Source organism: Lycium ferocissimum, unplaced genomic scaffold (genome assembly GCF_029784015.1).
Source record: "Lycium ferocissimum isolate CSIRO_LF1 unplaced genomic scaffold, AGI_CSIRO_Lferr_CH_V1 ctg19438, whole genome shotgun sequence".
In the NCBI taxonomy this organism is placed as follows: domain Eukaryota; kingdom Viridiplantae; phylum Streptophyta; class Magnoliopsida; order Solanales; family Solanaceae; genus Lycium; species Lycium ferocissimum.
The window spans coordinates 1-10,079 of record NW_026718423.1 but is presented as its reverse complement, the minus strand read 5'-3'; the positions used below and the strand labels follow the sequence as shown (position 1 = coordinate 10,079).

The 10,079-nt window shown below is 38.0% G+C and overlaps 2 pseudogenes; both read right to left on the bottom strand.

The window, feature by feature from the left end:
- Positions 1 to 834: 834 nt before the first annotated feature.
- Positions 835 to 3,217, bottom strand: LOC132042970 (subtilisin-like protease SBT3; annotated as a pseudogene).
- Positions 3,218 to 6,156: 2,939 nt separating this feature from the next.
- On the bottom strand, positions 6,157 to 8,407 carry LOC132042969 (subtilisin-like protease SBT3; annotated as a pseudogene).
- Between the last annotated feature and the right edge of the window lie 1,672 nt (positions 8,408 to 10,079).

Genomic DNA, 10,079 nt, shown 5'->3' with positions numbered 1-10,079 from the left:
TATCGTAAACAAGACACTTTTGTTCCATGAATATGAAAACAATTTGCTTACTGCCTTTTCTCCTACGATTGTACCTGATTATGCAATGATAAAAATATTATTGTGGCACAAGATGGTATTGTTATGTTTGCAGATGCTACCTTACAAAGGGAGAAAAAGATGACAAGCATTGGAGTGACGGCTATGGATAATTTGTGGTCATTTGCTTCAAGTCGTTGGTACCCCAATTCAATTTGTTGGGAAGGCCATCAACGCTGAAGCACTGGAAAACGCTAAGGAAAATGGATGGTCAAAAGTGCAAATCTTGTCTGATGCAAAAACTGTGGTGGATATGATATGGAAAAGAAGTGTAGTTTCATGCGAGATAGAGACTACTTGTGAAGATATCTGGAAGCTTATGAGTTTCTTTGAAGATGTGCATGTTGCATATATTCCTAGATCTTGAAATATGCTAGCACACAATTTAGCCAAGTTTTTTATTTCGTTGTTACTTAAGGTTATTTGGGTTTCTGCTTTCCCTAGTTGGATTGTAACCGATGCTGATTCATCTTTTAACTCGTTGAGACCGTTTATGCATTAATGTAGTAAAACTGTTTATTGTCAAAAAAAAAAAAAAAAAAAAAAACAACAACAACATCAACAAGCGGATATATTACCTCATGGTGATATCTGCAAAAAACATCTAGTGACTTTAGTTCTATGTAGCAACAATTTTTTTTTGCAACAAAGTATAACTTAGAAAAATGTTATTCAACAATTACTTCAAACATACATGTGCTTTGCCAGAATGCTTGCAGCTACTTTAACAGAACTCACTTGTAGAGTTACACAAACTCAACATTTTTGTCAGCTGCAACATTTCAGGTCCAGGCATCAAGCGCTGGAGCTACTATGATAGGACTTCTTACGGTGTGACGACCGTTCTCTTCCACCCAAGTAATTGAACCAGATTGTGCTTGGTCTTCTGCAATGCCTTTGTAACGTATGGTCAGAGTATAGTCCTGCTTCTGATTTTTCTTCTCAAACACCAAGGTCTGAGGAGAGATAGAAATTATCGAGTTGTTTGGTGCTCTCACTGTTGCTTTATATTCAGCTGCACCAGCTCCAACATTTGTGACTGTCCTCCTGAATTTGTGCTCTAACCAAGTGTAGTTACCATTTGGACTAAAGAAGGCAATAAATGATGGATAATTGATATCATCGGATGGATTTGAGCAGTTGTGCTTAGCTGATGATCTAGCAATTGTTTTGAATTGCGGTTCTGTTAACTTCATGGAGCAAAGAAGGTTCACATAGTCATGTGGAGTGGCATCATATATTAGGCCTGGATCAACTGCATGGTTTGGATCAACGAGTCCGTCTCCCATGGCTAATGATGTCGCATCCCTGGTAACGAGGTAATCCGTGGTCTTGATAGGTTTTTCAGTATTATCCAAAGGGTTGGCGGTGGTCATCATGGCAGATCAAATAACTGAAGGACTCCAATCAGGTTGTGCTCCTTTTAGCATTGCAGCAATTCCTGCAATGTGAGGAGCAGCCATGGAAGTGCCTGATTCAAGACTATAATCACTATCCAAAAATGTATTGACACCAATAATTGCAGCTGAAACGTTTGATGGCCACGCTGCTAGAATTAACGCTCCTGGTGCCATAATGTCTGGCTTTGCAACTCGCAGATAGCTTTGAGAGGGGCCTCTCGCAGAAAATGCAGAAACAACTGGAGCAGGCTTTACATCAATATGTGTTTCCTGGAAACTGATGCTGGCTTTTGGTTTAACACTTTTTTCGGCATAGTCTGTCACTTTTTCCCATTCGTTGCTGCTAATTACAACTCCGGGCCGGGGTTTGGAAAAAAATTGGATGTCAATACATCTGGATCTCCATAAACATAGATTGCACCTCCAAATTTTGACTCTGAGATAGCTGCCATTTGATCAGAGACTGATAAGTCTTCTTGTGCAGCGCTATAACAAATCATGATGCTGCGTGCAGCATTAGGGACTTGGGCTAATAGGTCAGATGAATCACAAGTAGATAAGCTTCCATTGTGAACCAAAGCGAAATCCTTGATGGTGGTTCTCACTGGAAACAAGCTAAATCCAGTAATCTTTAAGCCATTCCCAAGAGTTAATGTTCCGGAAAATGACCAGTCAGTATTGCATGATGCCACAGTAAAGATCCATGGGGCTCCGTTATTCAAAGTTCCCATTTCAGGGCCACTATTTCCAGCTGAAGCAGAGACTAAGATACCCTTCATCATGGCACCAAAAGAAGCTATAGAATTTGGTACAATGCAATGTTAGTCCACCCATAAGATATGGTCAGTATATCAACGCCATCTGCGACAGCTTGGTCCATAGCAGCAATTAAATCAGAAGTAAAGGTCCCTTCTTCAAAGCTGAACTTATACACAGCTATCCTAGCTCTTGGCGCCATACCTCTTGCTATTCCAGTAGCATATCCAAAATATAAAGCTCCTTTAGCAAAATTACCAGCAGCAATGGAGGCAACATGTGTGCCATGACCATTAGTATCCCTTGCAGAATTCATGGAAATATCCACACTAGGATCATCAGCAAGAAGCCCCTTATTGAAGTAATTAGCCCCAATGAGTTTCCTGTTGCACAATGAAGAATTGAAATCTGTTCCTGGCTTGCAAATTCCTTTCCACTTTTTTGGGAATGTCAGATAGTCCATCATCTCTGAAACTGGCAGATTCTGGCCAGACACCAGTGTCAACTACACCAATGATAACATCTTGACCAAAACTAGAAGCCGGCCATAGTCCAGAAGCATGATTGAGCTGAAGAAACTCAGAGGTATGAGTTGTGTGAGCTTCAACAGTTCTGTCTTTATAAGCCGAAAGAAAGCCTGATGACTTCTTGAGAGCTTCAAATTCATCTTTGGACAAAACTGCACTGAAGCCATGAAGCACATTGTCATAAGAATAAAGAAGCTTTGGAACTGGGTGGTGGCCATTTTGTGTAGTGGGAACTTCAATCTTGATGGTATCAATAATGGAGGAATGCCAGTTGTGATGACTAATAAAGATTTTAGGCATGAGAGATTTATCCAAGTGGACAATGTAAGTAGACCTCTGTGCTGAGGTTCCTAAAAACAAAGAAGGACAACAAGAAACCAAGAAAACAGAAGAAAAGGTACTCCTATCATAGTTTTTTCTCTGCACTTGTGTTTTCATACTACAACCGAACCTCCTTTTAATATGCTACAAGTTAAGAACCAGGATTTGTGAAGTAGATAGTGCAATTTGACTATTTGGTAAGCTTTCATTTTCTAAGACTTGTTGGTTTCTTTGAATGAGAACAGTAACTACAAAGTTTCTGCTAGTGTCAATTAAAGTGGACTGCTTACTGTACACACACTACATCAATTATTGGGACCACGCAAACTAGAAATGTGAAAAGCAATCAATATTTCTTTATGCTTGTTGAAGTATAAACATTCTGTATAGTAGCATTAATATGTCATTTCTATTATAGCTGCTTTCCAGCATGTTTAAGGTGCTCTTGATCTCAAAGGTAATTCCAAAATTATTGTGGGGGACCAATGAAGGGGTCAAAAGCTTCTTTTTTTTTTCTTTTTTTTTTTTTCTAACATGTATATACTGGATTGAATAGTTATGTAGTATTTTTTAAGTTGTTAATTATTGTAGGAAGAAGAAGAAGAAGAAAATTTTGAAATATTTCTTGAAAATCACCTTCGAATCACAACTTTTAAAAACAACATTTACAAATTCTTTTCAGAAAATTTGAACAAACGCCAATTTCAAAAAAATAAGATTCACAGACCTTCCTCCAGGCTTGATAACACTCACATCCCCTGGAAAAAAATGCATGGGAAGTACCCTGATCCCTGAGTGTCCGATATAGAAAGTTTGTTAGCATTTAAGCAACTTTTTATATTTAATTCCCATTTTAAAAATCTTTGCAAATATAACCTCCCCCTTTCTCCTCCTCGTCCTCCTTCTTCTTGTTCTGCTACAGGGTTTTCTTCTTCTTTATCTACATTATGAAGCTAGTAAATATGCGAACAAGAATCTAAGTTGAAATTAATTTTCTTTGTATTGAGATTTGCTAAATCGAGAAGATTCCGGACGAGCTTGAAAGCTCTAAACTGAAAATTTGTGAGCTATATAGGAAGTTTTGGATTATTCTCTGTTACCGGCTTAACCATTTGAATCTTGTGTATTCCAAACATCAAGAACCAAAACTGTACAACTATGCATCAAAAAGGTGAAATAAAATTTGAACATAGGTTTATCCATCAAAAAGATGAACTTGTATTTTCTTTTATTTTTCTATCTTCTGGTTGTGTAGCACTTAAGACTAGTTCTGGAAAACTTCTTAAAATGGCGATAAAACATAAGTAGTGGCCTAAAATGGACTATTTGTGCAAATCTTCCCTCCCTTGTGGTTTAACATATTATGTGCACGGATTACATTCCAATGTACCGGACCGGGAGAATTTTTTTTTACTATTTTTCAACTCTGTCGGTGGGCGAGCTCGATTTGGAGGAAAACCTATTTAGATAAGGAGGGTGCTACCAAGGTGAGAAGGAAGAAGGGGAATTCCACTATCTGCTTTAGGCCAACCACTGCTCTTGGATTCCTATTAAGGGCAAGAGCAGACTTGTATATTCCTGCCAGGGAAAGGAAGCAAACTCACCTCCCTTATTTTGATTTCATTGTAACAATTGCTTAACATATTTATCATTCCTGCAACAAAGCACGATCTGTTTAATTTGCCCTAGCTAATATCAAAATTTAAGACCAAAATATTCTTAAAATTTGACAGGGTGGATTGGTGGTTTGCATACTACACACTCTGTTGATATATATTCCTGATGTACACATTTTATCTCAATTAAATTTTTATTTAAGAAGTGAGACTTGACAAATCTTTCTTTTGTGCAGAAATTGTTGCTTTTTCTTACCCATAGATAGGGAGATTTTGGAGTTTTGACTCTGACAAGTGTTAATAACGTTGAGGTCTTTTGTGCTGCTTCTGAGTCTTTCGCCAATTATGTTATGATAGATTTCGCTATGTAGGTGATGTGTGCAAGCGTATTCTTTGAGCTCATTGGATATGTACTGAAAGGATAACTATTTCACGATACTGTTTTCTCATCAGGTAACTTTTAATCAATACAAGCTTTTTAATGCAACAAATGGTTATTGTCTAGGCAAAATTATGCATGTAGTCTCTGCAAAACATGCTCTAGCTATAGAATTATTTTGTGACATTTAGTCATGGTATGCCTGCTGTATGAATGTTGCAACCGATTAATGACCCCTATTGCCATTCTTGGCGACTAGTGAAGATCTCCTTTTAATCTCTATTGGTATAAATGGAAGAGACACTTCTTCTCCATAGTCGTACTTATCAACTCATGAAATATAATTGCTTGTTAACTTCATAAACTCAAAGATATGCTGCCATGTTCCCAATTACTTCAACTCAATTCTGATCAGGTTGACACACATGCATATGCCTGATTTCCAAAATGTATTCCCTCTGGTTTGTGCTAGTTTTAGTTCAGAAATTATACAACTCTTCTTTAAATCGAAATAGGGAAAAGAGTGAGGGAAGGGTTAGAGTTCTAATAGAATAGTTATATGCATTTAGCTCAGAACTTCAACCCTTCAACCCTCAAATAAACACGTCATTATGTCAACATACTGTATTGTTTGGACGAATTGTAAAATTACCATTAGTTCTTCAGTAATGGTCTGAGATAATCCTTTGTTTCATATCCTAGGTCTTTACAACAAGCCTAATAGTATTCAGTTGTACTAGCTCTGCATTTTTTTTTTATGCAGCCATAGATTCTGCCGGGAAGTCAATATGTGGATATACTACTTCATAGTGATATCTGCAAAAACATCTAATGACTTTAGTTCTATGTAGCGACAGAGTCATGCTTTATTGATAAAATGTAATTCAACAATTAATTCAAACATACATGGGCTTTGCCAGAATGCTTCCAGCTACTTTAACAGAACTCTCATAGAGAGTTACAAACATACAAATGCAACAGTTTTGTCAACTGCAACATACATCTCTGGGGCAACTGCTATAGGACTTCTTACTGTGTGATGGCCTTTCTCTTGCACCCAAGTAATTGAACCAGATTGTGCTTGGTCGTCTGCAATGCCTTTGTAATGTATGGTCAGAGTGTAGTCCTGCTTCTGGTTTTTCTTCTCAAACACCAAGGTCTGCAGAGAGATAGAAATTATTGAGTTTTTTGGTGCTATCACTATTGCTTTTATATTTAGCTGCACCAGCTCCAACATTTGTGACTGTTCTCCTGAATTTCTGCTCCAACCAAGTGTAGTTCCCATCTGGGCTAAAGAGAGCAATTAATGATGGGTAATTGATATCATCGGATGAATTTGAGCAGTTGTGCTTAGCTGATGTCTAGCAATTGTTTTGAATTGCGCATCTGTTAAATTCATGGAGCAGATAAGGTTCACATAGTCTTGTGAAGTGGCATCGTATAGCAGGCCTGGATCAACTGCACGGTTTGGATCAACGAGTCCGGCTCCCATGGCTAATGATATATCATTGCTGTCGCCATACGCGGTTTTGATAGGTTTTCCAGTATTATTCAATGGGTTGGCAGTGGTCATCATGGCAGATCGAATAGCTGAAGGACTCCAACCAGGATGTGCTCCTTTTAGCATTGCAGCAATTCCGGCAATGTCAGGGGCAACCATGGAAGTGCCCGATTCAAGACTGTAATCACTATCAAAAAATGTATTCACATCAATAATTGCAGCTGAAACGATCGATGGCCACGCTGCTAGAATTAACTCTCCTGGTGCCATAATATCTGGCTTTGTAACTCGCAGATAGCTTAGAGAGGGACTTCTCGAGGAAAATGCAGAAACAACAGGAGCAGGCTTTACATCAATATGTGTTTCCTGGAAACTGATGCTGGCTTTTGGTTTAACACTTTTGTCGGTATAATCTATCACATTTTTCAAATCCTTGCTGCTAATTACAACTCCAGGGTTCGGAAAATAATTGTTAGTCAATACATCCTCATCATCATATTCATAGATTGCGCCTCCAAAATAATCGTTAGTCAATACATCCTCATCATCATATTTGTGCAGTGCTAGAACAAATCATGATGCTACGTGCAGCATTAGGGACTTGGGGTAATTCGTCTTCCGACTCACACAGAGATAAGGTTTTATTGTGAACCAAAAGCAAAATCCTTGATGGTGGTTCTCACTAGAAACAAGCTAAATCCAGTAATCTTTAAGCCATTCCCAAGAGTTAAAAATCCCAGAAAATGATCGGTCAGTACTGCCTGATGCCACAGTAAAGATCCGGGGGACTCCATTGGTTAAAGTTCCCATTTCAGGACCATAATTTCCTGCTGACGCAGAGACTAAGATACCATTCATCATGGCACCAAAAGAAGCAATTGCAACAGAATCTTGATACAATGGAATCTCAGCCCACCCATAAGAAATGGTCAGTATGTCAACACCATCTGCACAGCTTGGTCCATGGCAGCAATTAAATCTGAATCAAAGGTCCCTTCTTCAAAGCTAAACTTATACACAGCTATCCTAGCGCCATACCTCTTGCCGTTCCAGGAGCATATCCAAAATATGAAACTCCTTAAGCAAAATTACCAGCAGCAACAGAGGCAACATGTGTGCCATGACCTTTAGTATCCCTTGCAGAATTCATTTTAATATAAACACTAGGATCATCAGCCAAAATCCCCTTATTGAAATAATTAGCCCCAATGAGTTTCCTGTTGCACATTGAGGAATTGAAATTTGTTCCTGGCTTGAAAATTCCCTTCAGCCTCCCTATCTTCCGAGATAGGGGTAAGATCGTCACAGACACTTTATCCTCCCCAGGGCACCCACATTGTCTGGGATTCCACTGGGTATGTTGTTGTTATTGTTGTTTCTTGAAAATTCCCTTCCACCATTTGGGAATTTTAGGTAATCCATCGTCTCTGAAACTGGCAGATTCTGGCCAGACACCAGAGTCAAGTACACCAATGATAACATCTTGACCAAAACCAGAAACTGGCCATAGCCCAGAAGCAGGATTGAGCTTAAGAAACTCGGAAGTACGAGTTGTGTGAGCTTTAACAGGTCTGTCTTTATAAGCCGAAAGAAAGCCTTGTGACTTCTTGAGAATTTCAAGTTCATCTTTAGACAAAACAGCTCTGAAGCCATGAAGCACATTGTCATAAGAATAAAGAAGTTTGGAACTGGATGGTGGCCATTTTGTGTAGTGGGAGCTTCAATCTTGATGGTGTCAATAATGGAAAAATGCCATTTGTGGTGACTAGCAAATATTTTAGGCATAAAAGACTTGTCCAAATGAACAATGTAAGTAGACCTCTCTGCTGAGGTTCTAAAAATGAAGAAAAAAGAAACCAAGAAACATGAGATCTGTCTTCATACTTGTATCTCTTTACTTGCGTTTTCCTACTACAACAGAACCTCCTTTTAATACACACTGAAATAGTCATGGTGGGTTATTTCAAATTTTCAATGGATGGTCACTTTACTTGTTACACCCGTGTCTTGGGCTAGGGGTTAGTATTACACCTCGAAAATTTTTTTACGTCATTTTAAGCCATTAAGTAAACTAATTTGAGCTCGGAGAGGTCATGGAACCCTTATAAAATTAAGGAAGACTTTTAATAAGTGCTAAGAAAGTGTCTAAGGGTTTCGGGATCAAGTGAAATGAAGGAAATAAGTTTGTCAAAATTTTGGGAAAACTTGACAGGATTTTGGACAGAAATTTTGGTCCAAATTGAGAGAGACATATCTCTTAGAATATGAGGAGTTATGGAATCCATAACCTGTGTAAATTAAAGTTCAGAAAGTCTCCTTTCTAATGAAACTGACATATTGCGAACCTGAGATACGAGGCCAATTATACGGTCAGTATAGTATTATACAACCGGAAATACGAACCGTAAAATATAAGTCGGTGGAAATTTTCAGAATTTAAGTATGATGACCCCTCTTCATTTTAATCATTTTAGACATAACCCCAAGCTCAAGAAAGCTCTAGAAACCTCTCCAAAACATATTCAAACAATTTTCCAAGCCAAGAGCAAAGATCAAAGTGACAATTAAGGTGCTTAGGGTTTCAAAGTGAGGTTTAAACTTATCTTTTCTTCTTGTAAAAGATTGAGAAGGTATTTTAAGGTGGAGTAACCTTGGAATTAAAGTGCTCTTGCATTTTGAGGTAAGATTTCATCTTAGTTTTATGTTTATGAATTTGTTTGGTAATTATGTTAAGATTTGAGGAGAAGAAATTGGAGGAAAAGTTCAAATATGCATTTGATGATATTTTGAGTTGTAAATTAACTTGAGCTATAATTATTAGCATGTTTTGAGCATAATCTTGTTATGATGGATAATAATGGTGTTTTATTGTGGTTTTGGGAGTTGTTTTGAGGATTGGAGGAAGTAGATGATATAGTGGGAAATGCTTCCCGCAATTCGTGATAGCCGAATTATCCTTCGATATACACTCATCTAAGTTGATGTATGAACATAATGGAGATATGATTAAGATATATTTTTCAATATAGGTTCGGGTAAGGGCAAGCATCGGAATAAAGGATCCTTTTGAGTGGTGGCTTGACGAATAAGGTATGTAAGGTGTTTGTTTTCCCTCCTTCTTTTGGCACGAATCCAACTAGAATATAGGCAATGAGCGTTCCATAACAAATTCACTCCATTCCTATGCTTTGTATTTCAAGCTTTAATGCCTTAATTATTTGATTGATTCTTCAAATATTATCATGTTTATCATCATTAAGTTATTTCTTTGGATTCGATACGAATTCCATAATTTATTCAGAGGTTCGTTATGTCATCAAAGGCCCCTTCGGATTGTCCTTCATTGTATAAGTATTGCTTTTTATACAACCCGGCTTTTGTGGCGGGCGGACGTAGATGGACACCTTTAGGGGGGAATTTACCCGGGCGCGGGATGATGATGATAAACCGAGCCAAATGGCGGAAAAATACTATATATATGTAGTTAAAAAAAAAGATTTT